This window comes from Mustela nigripes, chromosome 12 (genome assembly GCF_022355385.1).
Source record: "Mustela nigripes isolate SB6536 chromosome 12, MUSNIG.SB6536, whole genome shotgun sequence".
NCBI classification, from domain to species: Eukaryota; Metazoa; Chordata; class Mammalia; order Carnivora; family Mustelidae; genus Mustela; species Mustela nigripes.
Window position 1 is genome coordinate 14217824 of NC_081568.1, and position 19287 is coordinate 14237110.

A 19287-nucleotide genomic window follows, 5' to 3' on the forward strand; every position below is an offset into this window, starting at 1 on the left:
TTGACACTCGGAGATGCCAATTCCCTTTTTTTTTTTTTTTCATCTGCTGCGAATTTGAAATTATTGCTCCTCAGCTAGGACATTGTTATATATATTTCTTCTCAACAGTGGTGGCACACTGCATAGAAGGTTGATCCAAGTAAAGGTAAATCAGTGTATTCTTATCAAAATATAAATGGGGGCAGTTTCTTAATGGTTTAAAATACTTAACGGTTCATCAAAAGGGAATTTGCAAGATACAATAAAAATTTCCCTGAAAGAAGTTCTATTATTGCCATTAAAATATGCATCACTGTAACATGTATATTTTTTTAAATGTTACTCTTTCTTTCTCACAGTGGTCATAACAGAGTTCATTTTTCTTCTTATTACATCTTTGGAACTCTGGCATCACACAAACAAATACAACTTAATGTACCCACACTGAGATTTCTAAAAAAAACGGGTGTCCAAATAAGTGAAAAGGAATTGTAGAGATGCAACATTTTCTTGAAATTTGTGAATAACATTTACCCATATTTTTTTTTCCCCTGAAGTCTTATAAGTTGGACATTTAGGCCAGATTTCTGTTTTTGTGTCTTGTTATGGACATATGGCATAGTTTAAGGTAGAAGTGTATGCTACTTTGTGTTCACACTAAACATTCATTTTTGAATATTCCATTAGGCTAAATAATGAAATAACACCTACAATGAAGAATATTATTAGTGAACTGAATTAACACCGATTCCTACTGCCTAGGAAAAATCTGGAGCAGTTTTATATCCAAAAACAAAAAATGGGCATAGAATGGAACTGAGAATTATTTGAATAAACATCTTGATTCAAATGGTAATATCACCAAGAAATATTTATTTGAAAATTGCAAGTTGTATTACCATTTGAATAAAATGATAATTTTATTTTACTGGTAAAATGGTTTGTGCATAGGATTTGTAAGGGCTTTGTTATTATTAAATTTTAAAGCTATTTTAATTATCTGGCCTCTTCCTAAAGCGTTGCAGATTAATACTTAGCCAAAATTTCAAAGGGAAATATTTGAATTTATGATTAACAAAATCGTTATCAGTTAACATAAGGGATTCTAATGCCTTCTTCACTAGTATTTTTTTTTTTTTAAAGATGTTTTTATTTGAGAGGGAGTGAGCATGAACAGGGGGGATGAACAGAGGGAGAAGGAGGAGCAGAATCCTGGCCGCTCAGGGAGCCCAGTGTGGGGCTCCATCCCAGGACACTGAGATCATGTCCTGAGCTGAAATCAAGAGCAGCTGGAGGCTTAACTGACGGAAACACCCAGATGCTCACTACTGTTTTTAAGAAGAGACTCTGTTTGAGAACTAGTGCTATCAAGAAGTACATCACCATATAAATACAAAATCCTGCAATAGTTACAATAATACAAATTTTTAATATCTGCCACTGTATAAAATATCTGTATTATTTGAAATAATACACAGTCGCAATAATCTGTGGGACAAAATGCTACATTTGATTTACAAACATTGTCTGTGGCCTTGAAAAGATAGTTTAACCAGAGCAAGAGCATGGGTTTATTGAGTCCAGGCTCTGTAACTCTCTAGTCCCATGACCCTGGATTTGTTTACCGTTTTCATTTTATTTTAAACTAAGATGATAATACCTCCCTCATAGACTTGTGGTAAGGAATTTGGTAACTCTTAGAAATTCTCAAAAAGAACAGAAGAACGAAAGAAAGAAGGAAAGAAGAGAAAGAAAGGCACTCTGAAAACCAAAGTAGTTTCTTAGCTAGTAAATAGAATCCCAATTCTGTTGTCCAATAAAACACTCCACTATGGGTTAATTCTAGATGGTAATGATTTATTTTTTTCATTTTCTTTGTCAGTAGCTTTTCTTATTGAGAATGTAACATTGTGTTCTTTTGGCAGTAAAGGTAGAGAGGGAAAAACATGAACAGATGCTTATGTGTGCTTTTTTCTTTTAAATAGTTCATTTACACTGTATCCATAATCCCCCCCAATTGTATAACAATTCCCATGAATAAAACAAACAAAAAACCCACTAAAGTACCAAATAATCCAACAAACAAATAAAAGATGGGGGGGCTAGCTGAGGGGGAGGGAGAGAGAGAGAGAATGAGAGAGAATGAGAAACCCTCCAGTAATTTGTGGGGCGGATATTAGCTGAAGTATTCGCTTGCACTCAACAATCCTTACTAGGCATCAAGTAAATAAAAGAGTGGAGGTTGTCCTTTTTACTTTTTCTTACTAAGTCTAAATGGATACAAACCTTTGTAAAGTTTCATCTTTGAAAATTCACTACAGGGTCTCCTGGGTGGCTCAGTCTGTTGAGCATCTGCCTTCAGCTCAGGTCAGGATCTCAGGGTCCTGGGATTGAGTCCCACGGCCGGCCTCCTGCTCAGTGGGGAGTCTGCTTCCCCCTCTCCCTTCTTCCCTCCTCTCTCATCCCTGCTATGTTCTCTTCCTCTCTCTCAAATATATAAATGAAATCTTCAAAAAGAAAAAAAAAAAGAAAATTCACTACAATGTTGAGAGATACTCAGCTCTCAAGAGTGAGTAGCGGAGTCACACAAAGCTCTAGTTTAGCACAGTTCCACTACAACGGAATGACTCACATACATCTGAGGGTGAATTATAGTGAGTTCCTCTGAAGGATTATGTGTTATTTAACTCAAGTATTAGCCATGGCTCATCTGAATTATAGAAGTAGTCTAAGAATCAACCAGAGAATGAATGTCATTCTGCATCAGCTTCCAGCATTTGGTGTTTGAGTGGCCACTGTTCCTGGCATCAGTGAGTGTCTGAGCTCAGCCTTTCTTTCCTGGTCCCTCCTGCCAAACAGTCGATTTCTGGACTAGGAGTTTGTATTCAGAGACAGCAAGCACACTCAGCCTCCCTCAGCATTGCATCATTTCTCATCTAGGCCCTTGACTAGAGCTAATCCTCTTGATAAACGGACCTTCAGTCTTGCACCACTCAGGAGCAAGGCTACCTGAAACCTACATGCCCCACCTGCCCCTTCAATGGGTGACTATAGTGAATCCCACGGAAACCACCTCCTCTAAGGAGATCACCTGTGTCTTAAGGATGAATGAGCAATGAACTAATGATTGCAAACTGTAGCTTCACTTTTTGGATTCCTGTAATTAGCTTTAATAAGCGCTCTCTTTATTAGGAAAGTCTAATGGTAGGTAGTTAGTTGTGTTACTTAGTTTTCCTTTCTAATACAATAATTTCTATTATTTCCACAAACACTTCATTGCCCACACCCTATATCAACACCCCCAAGCTTGTATGGACATGTCTACATCCCCAGGCTGACTACCCAGATTGGCTCTGGGCACATTTGTATAAAACTCTGAGAATTTGTACATTGGAAAATCACGTACACATCTTGAAACCTGTGTCAACAGACTCGTTTCCAAAGACACAATTTCTGTTGAAAACTTGGTTAATGGAAAATATTGATTTTATAGATATCAGTACATTTCAGTGTGTTAATAAAGAAAAAAGTAAAAATCTGAGTCAATATATGTCGTTTATAGTGCTGGTTGTGTGAAAGCTATAATTGGGGGATTTAAAAAAAAATATCCTGGAATATGGGTCAAAAGAAAGAAGATGCAGGAATTTGTTGGTATTCTGCTGCCATTTCTAACTATTACAACTAAAAAAATCCTTGGGATACTAACTGCACATTATATTAACGTATATGCTGGTTTTTTATTTAAATATGTACAAATACAATATTTTATGCTTTTCAGTGGTAAGTGTGAGAATAGCAAGATTAAAAAACACTAGATGGTATTGTGGCTGCAAAATCATTTTTAAAAACTGACTTAAAATTGCACAGAATAAATGGATCCTTTGAAGAACAAAGAGAACAACGAAGCTAGTCTGTCTGACATTGGCAGAAATAAAAAGATTCATTTGAGAGCCCATCTCATTCTTGATGTACATGTCCAGATTATGGTCCCAGCAATCTAAGCTTCTGCCAATCTTTGTTTGATAGAATATACAAACGTAAGCACATTATGGTCATTTGGTTTTAGACCAGACTCCATCCGTTACAAAGGAGTCAAGACTCAGAACGCGTTTGCCCCCAGGTGGGCATTTGTCTGAATTACAACCATATTCAAAGAAGTAAAACAGAAATTTATCAAAAGCGAAGCAAGAAAAGAATTAAGAAAACGAGTAATGAAAGCACATCTCTTAAATTAGTTGGCAATCATCTAAATTATATAAAGTATTTTCTAAAAGGATTGTCATCTGAGGTATTCGCCTCAGTCCACTAACTTGGCCATAACAAAATACCAGAGATGGTGACTTAACAGAGATTTATTTTCCTACAGTTCTGGATGTTGGAAGTCCAAGATCGAAATAGCAGCTGGCTCGGTTTCTCCTGAGTCCTCTCCCTAGCTTGTCGACCCCTGCCTGCTCGCTGGATCTCCTCAGTCTGTGTATATCCCTTGAGTCTTGTCTTCTTCTCATAAGGACACTAGTCATAATGGATTAGAGCCCACCCTTGGGACCTCATTTTGACTGAATCACCTTCTTTAAGGCCTTATCTCCAAGCATGGATGGGATTTCAAGATACAAATTTTAGGGGCGCACAATTCAGCTCATGATAGTATTCAATTCTTGTTTTAGGGTACATAAAGATCAGTATAAATAATTGTTGTGAGACAATACAAGTTTTTCCGTCAGCCATTTCTTTTTAGGGAACTTAGAAGGATTGTTTTATACTTTGTAAGTCTCCTCGAATCTCAGTTATAGGCATATAGTGAAATCTCAAATTTTTTTTTTTTAAATAAAAGAATGAATACCATGAGATGAGATTATTTAAATTTACCTGCCTGGTTCCTTACAGACTTTTCCCTTTACTGGCACAAGCTAATTTCATTGCATTTTTCTGAATCCAATAGAGAATCTTTGAAAAGGGCTGGGGCTTAAGGAGCTAATGAAAAAAAAAAAAATTGAAAAGTGGAGACAAACAGTTCTGCTTTTTAAAAATTAACTGATATAAACATTATGGAAGTGCAACCAGCAAACTGACGTTTGACATTAAGTTTCACTTTTAGGATTTTGAAGGCATAGGAGTACCAGATACAGTTCATACCCCACTTCAAGGACATGTACACTCTTTCATGGAGAAAAGATTGTCTCTTCTTCTTCCTTTGAACTGGAAATCTGTCAAGGTTTTAGAGGGAATTGCAAGTGATGTATTGAACAAACAAAAACAAAAACAAAAAAACAAAACAAAACAAAAAAAACAGGGAAAAAAGTAAAATCGAACTTTTTTCTTATGACTGGTGTCTAATGGGAAGGATCTGAGAATTCATGTATCCTTCCTAAATCAGAGATGATTTGGATGGTAGAGGGACAACGAAAAGTATTTCCCTTGGGTGGAAGCAAACAAACGCATGGAAGACAGGACCACAAGACACCTCCAAGTGCGCGGGGGAGTTCTGTTTCCCAGTTATACGGTTATTCTTTTGTTACACTTTTTGCAAGTTATGCATATGTCACTGCCATTCACGTACACGTGCAAAATGTTTTTTCCTGTGTTACTTTTTTCTTTAATTATCGGCTGGATTAAATGACCTTGGTACTGAATCCAGGAAAATCATAAGGTAGATATGAAGACTTGGGCAGATGTTTAAATCTCTCATGAATGTCAAGTCAAGTCAAGGGGCTGTCTGGGCGCTGCCTGCGCTCAGCTCTGGAGTGTTTGTGATTTTCTTCTTTCCCCTCGTGGGGATAGGATTGCAAACATACCCTGAGGTTGTCGCTGCCTCCCTCAGTCTGAGAACCCGAGGCTGCTGTGGTCCAAGGTGGAAACAATCCCTCGTCCGCCCGTGCCCCTTCCCTACAGCGTGGAAATCCACTATACTGTTTGTAACACTCGGCGATGGTTTAGAGAAGAATGGTAACAGGGAAACTCTGGTCTGCCTTTAGTTTACATCTGCTTTGCAGAACCCTCGCATAGACTCTTGCTACAAACCAGTCTCCTTGCTCACTTGGGAGGCCATGGTTGGTGGCAGAAGCCCCCTCCACCCGCCATAGGGGCAAGCACTTCACATCCCTGGAGTCCTGAGTCCGGGTTTGAGAGAGAAGGACCTAAAGAAAAAGCACAGAACCTCTTCCTCCTTCTCTCCCGCCCTAGCTCAGATGCTCCGATCCATCGTGCTCCTCACTCTGGAGTTTCCTTTCCCCAGACTGACCTGGTTGCAAAATATTTGAGAGCCACTCTTCAGGTCAGAAGGCAACCCCTCCCCACCGAGCAAGGCTCCTACCCTTTGACTGAACAAAGGGCGGCCTCTTTGGAACTCAAAGACTTAACATGATTCTGAAAGATAATCTTCTGGCACTTCACAATGTGCCATTTTACTTTTTAAAATCTCTCAACATCTGAATTGTCCAGAATGAAGTCCCACCAGGTGGAGGAAATCTGCGGCCTAGCCTGAAGGGCACCCGGGAAGCTTCTCTTCCCCTGGGCTTCTTCCTTGGGGGCGCATTCATCCCGCCGGTACAGCAACCCTGAGGGCTCCTCGCTCCCAACTCTGGGCCTGGAGCGTCTCGTTCCTGACTGCGGACGCCTGTCTCCACGGGCAGCAAACTGCTTACAGGGTACACTACCTCCTAACAAAACACAAGGGAAGGAATATTTCTCCGAAGGCCATGCAGACGGGAGATACGACGTTGACGGTCCCCGTAGACGCTTTCCACATCATCGCGTCATCATTTGGACGCAGGGGTTCAAGCATCTCTTCCACTGTCTCCTCTGTCTGACTTTGGCTAATCTCAGCGGCATTTCACGTGTCTTTCCCCAGAAATGGGCTGTGTGCGCCAAAGGTGGATGAAGTTGTTGGACGAATTCCTTTCGGATTTGAAATTTGGTAGATCTGTCCAGCTTCATTCACGTCCCTAAAAGTCTCAGAACTCAAGGGCTTGTGCAAAAGTCGCCATCTCTAAGAAGGCTCCCTCCGCTGGTAACAAGGAGTTAAAGGACAGCCTCCAGAGGTGACCAGCAAGTTTTATTTTGCCTTTATCAGCGTTTTTGCAAAGATTGCTTTCTTTTCCTCGTCAGTAACTGAGCTCTCCGCGAGGTCCACAGGCCATTGGAGTGGAGGCTTATCTCAGAGGCGTTGAATTGCAAAGAAAATCATAAAATCTCTCCACCCAATCATCTTATCTCCTCTTTCCTTTTCCATTTTTCCAAAACGAAAACAAGATACAGCAAAATAGTGCAATGATTACAGAAATACACGCGGACCCCCAAAGTGTCTAGATGAAATTCTTGGCTGGCAGAGGACGTTGACGTGGTCCCCAACGCCCGAACGCCCGTTCAGAGAGCGCTGGCAGCCAGCAGGGGAGGCCACACTGAACCTCCGTTCAGGCCTTTAATCCTCCAACTCCCTCAGCAGTCTATCCTGATAAAACGGTAACTAAATACAAAACACACCCATCAGCTCCGGATGCGCAGGGCTTTAGGGAGGGTAGCTGCGGAGAAGAGGAGCAGCGATGATCCCGCTGGCTAGTGTTATGCAGGGTGTTTATTTGCGAAGTAGCAGAACAGGCAGTGCCCCGAGTGATTAGTGTTCGGCAAAGGGAATTGTCCTGGAGTCGAAAGCCAAAGAGGTGGGGAGAATTTCAGGCCGAGCGAACCAGTCTACGCCCCCAGGCAGGGGTGGCTGAGGAGGGAGAGCGCGCTGCACTGATAAAGCGGCGGAAAACCCGCAGCCTCCGGCCTGGGGAGCCGCGCGGGGGAGAGCTGAGAGATGATACATTTTGGAAACGTTAAGCCACAGGATGGGAGGGTTGTGCCATTTTCCTGAAAGACAGTGGGCCACCTTCGAAGCCAGAACTGCCTTGCTCGGCGGTGGACTAGGGACATCCCTCTAGGGAAGAACCGAGAGGCGCTTGGAAGAGGCAGGGAGACGCGCAGAGGCAGGGGGACCCTTAGAAGGAGCGGGGCTGCGCTCCCGCCGACACCCACCTTACTTCTCAGCCAGAGCCGGTCCGTGATCCCGGCCGGTGACCTCAGGAGCAAACAGATCATTCTTAACAGGGCTTTTGAGGCCGCTCCTGGCACTGCCCGCATCAGGCTCCTTCCTTATCTGTCCGAGCTTGGAGCTGGCCTCTCTGCTTTTGTGCCACAGCCCCGGAGCGCTGCAAATCCACTCAACAGGCCGCTGTTGGTGCTGTTTCCTGTTCCTATTCGTGCAACAGTCTCCCTTTCTCCTTCTCCTTCCTCCCCATCTCCCCACTTGAACGGGGCTCACAGCCACCATGATCGTGAGGTTTCAGATGAGATGTAATTTTGGTACAAAAAATATTCCCCAACCCTCAGCTCTGTGTGTGTGTGTGTGTGTTGCACCACGTGACCCCAGAGCACCCCGTCTTATCACAAAAGGTATTCGGTGATGTACCTGGGGGAGGGTCTCGAGTTCTGCCAATCAGAAGATTAGGAAGGGCCAAATCTTGCTAGTGCGTTCTACCAATACTAATAAGAGAGCATGGAGCATAGATCGTAGGTAAATATTTGCCTAATGAACAAAGTATATATAGCACTGAAATCTTATTAGAAAGATCCCTCCCAAGTATCATAATTTTTTTAAAAAATGGCTAAGTTGGTGTTAGTTTCCAGAGTGGTCAATGGAAAGAGTGAAATGCCCAGCAAAGCAGGATAATGGGCAGAAAGATGTGGTATGCTACCACAATATGATAATGAAGATACATACTAGATATAAACTAAAATATATTGGAATATGGCAACATAACATACCACAGCATAACACAACATAACGTAATATGAAATCATCAGCTTGACCATCACACAAACTCTTGTATATAAAATGTTGGACTAAGAGAAACCAAACTAGGCAATTTATTAGAAGGACCACATTGTGAACTTTGAGACAATATTATGTGCATTTACTTTAAGGTGTTTCTTAAAAAGGAAAAAAAAATCGATGACCTATTACAATATAATATTATGCATATTTTATTTAAAAAGTCTTAAATTTGTGACCTAAGGTCAATGCATATTTAAATCAGATTCAGACATTGTGACTAGTTCTATTTCGTAACCACTGAATAATTTCAATGCACACAAAATGTTAATCATATACCCCGAATTATTTGCAAAATTAGGAAAATAGGCTGGTGCATTTAAGGAGACTTTGGACCATAAGGGTTGAAATCAAAGCATCCCAGATTAATCCTCAGCTATAAGAATAAATGAATTTGGGTGCTGAAATGGGGTGATCTTTGGGTTTGCATTGCTGAAGTATAGAGAGGAAGACACATGCACAATTTCACATTTAATCAAATGAGAATCTGACATCTAAAATTTTAAATTATTTCTTCAAACAGTAAGCTATTTCTACTTTCACAGATATTAGAATATCTCCATAGGAAAAATTATTTTTCTACTAAAATTTGGGATTAAAAATATTTAATATATTTCATTTATAAAATTAATAATATACTTATTTAAAGTTTTAAATTTGTGACCTGAGGTCACAAATTGTGTGTGTGTGTGTGTTGGACCACATGACCCCAGAGCACAAATTAATAATGTACTTCGTATTTATAAAACCATTCAGAGCTCACAATGGCACTGACATTATTCTAACACTTTGTTAGGTAAAAAATAGATTTTCCATGGATTCAAGTAAATCCATATGTACATTTCAAAGTGTCTGAGTGCTTCAGGGAATAGTAATGATGTCCCTTGAGCAGGCAATGCAGAAATGCTCAGACCTCATGCCTATTATGTTTGTATTTGTGGGTGAACATGAAGGCTGTGACTGACCATGTGTAATCTGTCTACGTTGCTTTCACTTTGCATGTCTCATTTATTTAAGGAAAGGGAACTCTTCAGGCCTCTTTGCAAAATTTCCTTTGTCTGGGGCCATGTTCCTGAATTTTTAAGTAATATGGTATTTATACTTAAAAATGCACAGTGTGCAAAGGCCTATGCCCTACTGATCTGTTCCCATCAAATATATTCTAGAGAATTCATCTCTTTTGTTATTTTTTTTTCTTTTGGTCAAATAAAATTAAGGCATGTGATTTACATTAGAATGACTTATACAACAAAGTTTTCTTCTTTTTTTTTGTTTAATTTGCATTGTTTTGTTATGCAATGCTGCCATCTTGTGGCCACTTGGTCAATTTTAAAACATTCCATTCCTGGCTAGTGTACCAACCAGACTGACTCCTAAAGCTTTACATAGTATATTTTCCAGCATCGTGGAAGATATTTACTCTTAAAAATAATACTTTCTTAACTATTGCTCAACAAATAGGTCATGATAGGTTTTTTTTGGCATTTGAAAGTTTTATATAATTTCCCTGAAAATTTCCTTACTTCGATATTAAATTCTATGTAAATTGATATTAACATCTGCCTAGAAAAAGAAGAACACTTTTTTTTTTTAAATGCTGTCTTTACACTTTTAAGTACTGTCTTCACACAAATAGATATTATGGTGTATATTTTATCCTGTGTCTATGCAAAATAAAATCATTTATATTCATGAGTTTAACAAATACACATTCTTAGAATGGACATATAGTTAAAGAAAAATTATATCTGGAGCTAGAGATATGTCATTTTTATGTGCTCTAGGCTATGGAGGAATTAAAGTACGTGGTTAAATTTCATGATTGTCTATAGCACTTATAGTTAGGAAAGAGTTTAATCATGTTTTTTTCCTAGATTAGGCCTTCTGTATATTTGTTGAACTTCTCTAATTTTGAAAGACTTTATTTTTTAGAGCAGTTTTAGGTTCATAGGAAAACATAGAGGAAGGTATGGAGATACCCCACACACACATTAACCCCGCCCCCAAGAGACACAACCCCCTCCTCCCCACTATCAACATCTCCCAGCAGAGTGGGAACATTTGTTATAATGGATGGATCTCCCTTGACACATTATCACCCAAAGTTCATAATTTACATTAGGTTCGCCCTTGGTGTAGTCCATTCTGTGGGTTTGGACAGAGATAAAACAACACACATCCATTATTACGGTATCACACAGAGTATTTCATTACCCTAAAAAGTCTCTGTCCTCTACCTCTTCATTCTTTTCTTCATCCTAACTCCTAGCAACTAGTGATCTTTTTTGCTCTCTCCATAGTTTTGCCTTTTTTCATTTTTCTTTCATATGAAAAGCCAGATATCCTACGCAACCCATTGTTAGTAAAACGTTCTCTTATCACTTCGTGCCTAAGATAGGCATGGAGCAGATGGCGGCTTGGAGCACAGACTTGGCTCTTCTAAGATGCCTGATGCTGCTACAGAGTATTGTTTTGTTCATCACCAACTTCCGGCTACCCAGGACCTGCTTTCCGTGGGGATGGCTCTTCCCTTCCATTCCTGCTCCGTCTTTGGTTGAACCTTCATACCTTTCTCCTCCAGTGAAGGGGCACTTTTTTTGAGATTCAGCTTCAGTTTTAGTTTGGTCTGTATAGCATCCTGGCTCTTTCAAGAGAAAGCATAAGAACAGTGGGAAATACATAGTGATGGTTTTATCACATTGTTCAAAATGTGTATAGAACCTTCTGCTTTTAATTCAGTCAAGTATGCATCTAAACCCAACAATATATATTTTAAAAACACAACATAACACACAGTTAATTATAGTCAACATGACTGCAGGGGATGATGCTTAACTGGGTAAGAATTGGTATAGTTACTTACAGCTTTTTGAAAACCAATAAAACACATTAGAAAGAAATTACTAAATCGAGATCTGATTACAATATGCATGCATATACATATATGTGGATTGGGGCTCATTATCATGCAAATATTTTTGCTGAAAAATAGATAAAAGCATACTTAAAAAATAGTGAATTGAGGAGTAATAGGAACACGCTGAAAAATGTTCCAGTGTAACTTATCGATAGATAAAAGGATATATTGTTCTTGAATTTAACCAAACAAACAGACAAAACACAGATGAGTTGACAGAACTGTGTTTAAACTTTTGCTCTTCCTTAGTAGAATTACAATAATCTTTCATTGTAGAAAAAACATTGTTCTGAAAGCAGCATTTTTCTAATTTGTGCAATTCAAGTTCAGCCTGAGGAAGTGTGTAACATATAAAATGTTGAATCAATCTCTGATCACGAAAGGGTGAAGGTAGGTACTTCTGATACTCATATCTTATTTCTTGCTCTGGGAAAGCAGCAAGTGAGGTTACTATTCCCAGTTACCTAATGATTAGGCAAGACCATATCACTCGCAATGACCAATGGATTACAAGTAGGTGGCTTCTCATATTTCTGGTGTGAAACATTTAAGTCCTGTATGAGGCCCCTGTTTTCTCCTCGGTATCAATCAACGATGAGACTTCTTCCGGATGTTGGATCTCCAACACGTTGGGGTCTCTATTTGCTTGTATCACTGTGCTAAGGTAGAGAAATCTGAGGTCATTATGTATCATCTGAACTAAAGAGAACTTCAAATCAGCCAAAACTAAACCTTTGTTAGGTCAAGCCACTAAGATTTGGGGAGTACTTTTTTATTATAAGGTAGCCTGCCATGGCTTACACAAAAGACTGAAAATTCAGACATTTGTATCTATTTGGCCACTTATCTCTTAACCACTCTTTGTACAATGCGACACAAACTAACATTAAGATAAAACGATTCTGTTCTCCTCTGTCCACTGAGAATTTAGCACAAAGTATGATTTATTAAGGTCTTCTGACTCAGTAGTCATGTGATTTGCTCATTAAACACAGTGGTAATTGGGAACATCAGAAAAGAAAAGTTTCAGACTTTGAAAGAATAAAGGGGTACTCACAGAAGTTCTAGACAGAAGATAGGAGGAGGAGAAAAGAAGCCGAAGCCATAGGCTGCCCCTGCATTCCCTTACCGCATTCAAATGGAAGGAAGATTGCCTCGCCTGAGATCCTACAGCGTCTCCAATGCCCAGGACTGGAGATGAGTAGGTTAGGTCCTGGGGATTACTCACAGTTAATTACTCTTTTTCTCTTTGAGGAGATCTCAGTTGCTCCTGAAACAGCTTTTCCTTATCAACAAGGATAGTTGGCCTCTGTTGGTCTCTGGGACACACCCAGAGGGTTCACAGGACCTAATTTGGCCCAGTCACGAACTCTGAATATAAAATACCAGTTACAAGCTCTTGTGTTTACGATGCTATTAAATTCTGGCATACCATTAGGGCACTGTTGGTCGAGCAGAAACTTATTAAAACTGATATGGAAGAGTTGTTCCTGCTCAATAATGATACCAAACTGAGCAATTCAACTTAGCCTCAATGAGGATGCTTCCTTGCTAGAAAATTTTCAGTGTAATACATGTTGATGATTGCACTCCAGTGTTTATAGCACTAATGTCCACAATAGCCAAATTACAGAAAGAGTCCAGATGTCCAATGACTGATGAATGGATAAACAAGGTGGGATAGGGGCATCTGGGTGGTTCAGTCGGTTAAGCTGCTGCCTCCAGCTCAGGTCATGATCTCAGGGTCCTGGGATCAAACCCCATATTGGGCTCCCTGCTCAACAGAGAGTCTCCCTCTCCCTCAGTCTCTCCCCTGGCTTGTGCTCTTTCTCTTTCTTTCTCTCTGTCTCTATTTCTTAAATAAATACATAAATAACATCTTTTAAAAAAGGAAAATGTGATATATGTATACCTATATTCATATCTGTATCTATACAATGAAATATTACTCAGCCATCAAAAAGAATGAAATCTTACCATGTGCTCCGATGTGGTTGAAGCTAGAATGTATCATGCTAAGCAAAATAAATCAGCCTAAGAAAGACAAATACCATATGCCTGCACTCATGTGTGGAATTTAAGAAACAAAACAGATGAACATAGGGAAGGGAAGGGAAAATAAAAATAAGATAAAAACAGTAAGGGAGACCAACCACAAGAGACTCTTAACTATAGAGAACACACTGAGCATTTCTTGAGGGGAGGTGGGTGGGGGATGGGCTCGATGGGTGATGGGTATTCAGGAGGGCACTGGTGATGAGCACTGGATATTGTATGTAAGTGATGACTCACTAAATTCTACTCCTGAAACTAATACTACACTATGTTAAGTAACATGAATTTAAATAAAATCTTGGAAGAAAAAAAAATTGTTGCTGGCGTAATACCCATGACTTTTTTTTGCACAACTCCATGGGGCACCGATTACCCTGCAGGCTTTATTAATGGCAGCCCCTGGCACACGGTTCATATAGGAATACATTGTGGTGATGTGCTATGGAGTCATGCCATGTGATGGCCCTGAATACCAGGCACAGAGAAGATACTTGATATTGTTAGTTTCTTTATATTTCCCCAGGCTCTTATTTGAGGGGGTTGATGCCTATTAATATTTTATCTTATAGGGGAAGCAGATTCTAACTGGGATATGTTTGATACCTTCTATGGGATCAAAAAGTTGGCTCAAGCTTTCTGCTAATAACGGTTAATTTGTACTATTTTTTATTGTGTTCTGAAATCGTTTGCAACTGAATCATAATATAGCTAACATTTATATAGCACAATATATAAATGTTTTTATGCTTTTTATGTCCTATTTTTATTAAAAATGCTGTTTTAAGATATTTATGTAAAATAATCAAAAGTTATATGATGTTATTATTTCTGATTCCCAGGAAGTGAGGCACAGTGAGATTACTTACCTTTTCCAGAATCACAGAGCACGTGAGTATTTGAGTTGCCATTAGAACTCAGACAGTCTGGCTCCAGAGAGCCTCTCCGCAGGTATATGTGTTATTTTGTTTCAGATCAATTTGTCTTACTCCCTGTATTCCTCTTCAAAATTCTTTTGTTGATATGAGTTTAGTGTTGAAAATGTGGCTATGAGGAAACAAGCCATTAAAAATTAATTATTTTTCAAATAATAAATAGGTTATTCTATCCTGGCTAACATGTATACATGACCCATTAATATGTCTAAGAAGTACCTTATGAGATTATATTTGATCATTTGAAACATCAAAACATTAAAAAATGAACATATTTTCAAATTCTCACATTATTTTTATTTCTCTAATTGCCTGTGTTTGCAAATAGAATGCATTCACTTTTTGTTTATATTGTCTTCTAAAATCTAATCCAATCATGTGACAATTCCCTTAAGATGTTATTTTGAACTTTTAATAGTAATAGAAAATATTTACTTACAGAGTTTCCGATTATGACCTGAAGAGAAATTTTGTAAAACCACATCAACAACAAAAACACAGTGTAGAAGGAATCACCTACTCACTCATACTCCAGAGAAAACAACCAGTAAGCGTTTCCAGGGGGATATTTTGCCAGAATCCAAGAGGAGCCAGACCCATGTCCATCTCCCAGACTTGACATGCTTGAGATGTGCTCTCTTTCGGTCAAAGGAGTCTTGAAGAGCAGAGCGGAAAGGGGTCCTGACCTCATTGCATCATTCTGTTTCTTGAGTTCTAGTGGAGACTTTGAAGAGAAAGGAGTCATGGTCCAAGAGTTTCAGCAGAAATTTCCAGGATCTTGGGCGTGAAAAGTCTGGCCTCAGGTCTAGATTACAAACAGCTGCAGTAAGTTAGGGCAGAGATCACTCATACCAATACAGCTGAGAGTTAAGATCCATTGTGGAAACTTGAGCATGAGTGGCTTTGGGGAATATCTGGTACAGCCCTCTTGGTGTTTGCATTATACTGAAGTCCCCACTCTGAAAGCACAGTGAAGGACTTGAGGATGCCAAGAAGCGGTTTCCAGAATATCAGATTTCAAGGAGGAATCCAGAACAGGAGAAGCAAGAATGGATGTTTGGGGAGTGGTTTGTTAAAGCAGGGGAGGCAGGCTAAGGAGAGGTTCTCTGACACGTTTGAGGGTTGGTGAGGCACAGACAACCAGGGCTAACCCAACACGAAGTCTCATTTTCCTCCAACAGTAACAGAACCTGATTTGGGGAGTCATATTGCCATCCAGAATTAAAGACTTCATCTCTCATCCATCTTGCAGCTCCAAAATGAAATCTAAGTGGATGAATTTTATGAGGTCTCTGGAAATGTTCTTAAATGAATTCATTTCTTTAGGAAGAGACTTTTGAAATTTCTTCTTTTGGCCTAAAAAATGGACTTGTTGGCAGGAATTTCAGCCATTTTGAAAGAGGAGTTGACCTAGAGGATACAGGTCAAACACTGATTATGAACAGAAACTCAGGTTCCAGAGTCTCTGATGAATACAATATATTTAATCTATCTTTCTTTAGCTGGCTATCTGTGGGCTGCCGTTCTGTGAGTAAATAAGCATAATCTCTACTGATGAATTAGTGTAGGATAATGTTGGAATTCCTAATGAAACAAGGGAGGACAAAGAATCAATCAGCTTAATACAGTATCTTGTGTAGCCACAGCATGACTAAGCATAACAGTGTTTTGACTATGAGTTTTCTAAATAATAATTCAACTGTAAGTCACAAAACTGGCATGAAGGGGTTATCATTCAAACAGTAATTTCTAAGAACTTTCTTTAAGTGATGCCCTATGCAGACATGGTAGGTGGGGTCAAAGAAATGAATAAAACTTTGTGCCTGTACCCAGGGTCACACAAGGCAGAAGGAAGACATGCACTTTATAAGTGACACAAAACATTTTTAGAAAATCAACTTGATGGGGCGCCTGGGTGACTCAGTCGGTTAAAGCATCCAAATCTTGGTTTTGGCTCATGTCATGATCTCAGGTGATGAATCCAGCCCCCTTTCAGGCTCCACGTTCAGTGGGGAGTCTGCTTGAAATTCTCTCTCCCTCTCCCTCTGCACCCCCCTTCACTTGTATGCACATACTTTCTCTCGAAAATAAATAAATAAAATATTTTAACAAAATAAAATAAAAATAAACTATTTTTTAGAGCGATTTTTGGTTCACAGCAAAATTGAGCCAAAAGTATCGATAATTTTCACCTCTATACCCCTGTCCCCACACATGCATATTCTCCCCCATTATCAACAATGCCACCAGACTGAGACATTTGTAACAATCAGTGAGCTTACAGTGACACATCATTATCATCCAGTCTATAGTTTTCATTAAGCTTCACTCTTCGTTTCGTGCATTCATTCTGTGGGTTTTGACAAATGTATGATGGCATGAATCTACCTTTATGATATCATACAGCCTAGTTGCACTACCCTAAAAATCCTCCATGCTCCATCTTTCAAAAATTTCAAAAGTACTGTCAGTGCACAAAGTAGTCACATAATGTTTGGAGATTTCAAGTATTGAGATGTGCTGGCAATCTCATTTATGTAAATGTAGAGCCTGTGATGTGTCCTTGGCTTGTCTTCCCAACAATGTTAAGATAATAGCGTCTCTGCAATCTCTAGTTGCCCGCCAGGCAGGTCTCTTTAAGAATTCATGAGATAGACTGTAATATGTTCTTTGGGCTAACTCCAGGATATTGTTGGTGATTAGGAAGTCCGTTGATTGACATAACATGTCTGCATTTACTTTCCAGACTTGGATTTCAGACTTGCTTCTTAGAAAACATCATAGTACAGTGCCCTTTTCTAGAGTTCAGGGCTGTGATCACTAAGCTGGTATCAGTCATATTTGATTTGTATGGATTGAAAGCGATGTTAACAAGCTGCAAAAATGGCATTCTCAGGCAAAATTTCTAAGCAGATTAAAAAAATAACATTTTTCTTTTGAGATATTGGAGCACTTATAAAGGGAAGAGATGATCATTAGAAACTAACGTAAGTTTACTAAGTCTAAGACCAAACACCATCTATGTCCTGTGAGATAAGACGAATACTGAAGATATAGCTTATGTCATTTGTGGCAGCATATTTTCAAACTTTCTCTCTATTCAGTATTAAAGATTGGCAAAATTTAAGCTTGATGATGATACCATTCAAAAAGATTTACATATAAAGAAATGATGAGATTTCTAAGAGACTCATTTCTTTCTCTCTTCGTTGTCCGTCCTCAAGGGATAAACAAATTGTGAATAGTGAAGTGGAGGAAAATGTAATGGGGGTACGAACAGACATTTTTCCCAAGGAAGGAGTGGAAACGGAGCAGGTTACAGGAGTAGTAGACCTACCTGAGTTTTGAATACAGCAATACTTCTTCAATGGAATGTTCTGTTACTTACATATGATTAAATCTGACCAGAGGACTTAAAAGACAATGATATCAAGACATAAAAATCATCAAAAATATGCTTGTAGAATTTTTATGTATGCATGTTTGTTTCTAAGATGGAGTTTGGATCACCAGTGGCGATTATAATGTGTCACGTATCCTCAATCCCGCATGACCTCTTTGACAGTGAATTGTAAGAGCCAAGATGAGTGATGGGCTGTGCTGATTGCTGGATAATAGCAATTGTTTCTTTTCCTAGATACTTGAGATGAAGCATTATATCTTAAAGAAACAAGTATATGTTTGATGCAAGAACTCTAAAGCATGTATTTTCTCATGGGTGATGACAGTATTTAAAACTAATCTCAAAAACCCATCTTTAGTCAAAATTTATTGCTATCTCTCTATAGCTTTCGTTAAGATATGCTCATTGGAACTTAAGCAATGTTGTATGTCAAGGATATCTCAACCAAACTGGAAAAAAACAGGTGTATTTACTGAACTTTCAACTTGTTGTACTCATCGTATGTGAGTCTGACTGTGGCTTACATTTCATTCTCCAGTGAATGCCTTTATCCCCTACTAAAACAACAAAATATTAAAGTTGGTTTGTTGTCTCGACTTTATTTTCACATTCCATCAGATAGTTAAAGTTAACTCTGACCTCTGGTTCATAACCAAAGTTTTCTTTTTTCCTTTCTCTTAAGACCTGAGCTGTTTTATTTCTTCCTTATTTAATTTTCTATTCCTGCTTTCCCATTTCCTCAAAATATAAAATGAAGTTTTTAAAGTAATATGTACAAATATCCATTTTTGTCTTTTGTGTTTGGGAGTTTGAGGTGTTTTTCTTCTCTGCACCTTTTTGCTTTCCACTCTGTCTATGGACATAACCTCTTACAAGGCAAGGCTGCAGGAAAGTAGAAATTTCCCATCATATACACTGATTTATTATCCTACAGCACTTTCTATGTTATTTATTGTTTCCTGTGTTTATGTTAAACAAATCTGAGAGGGGTCAAATTGAAAGGAGAAAGAACTTTTAAAAAATTGCTCAATTCTTTGAATGTTGACTTGCACAAAGAGAGGTTAAGTGTGCAATTAACAAGTCTTTTTATGATTAACATTTTATATACAAGCATTCCCTTAAAGCCCATGAC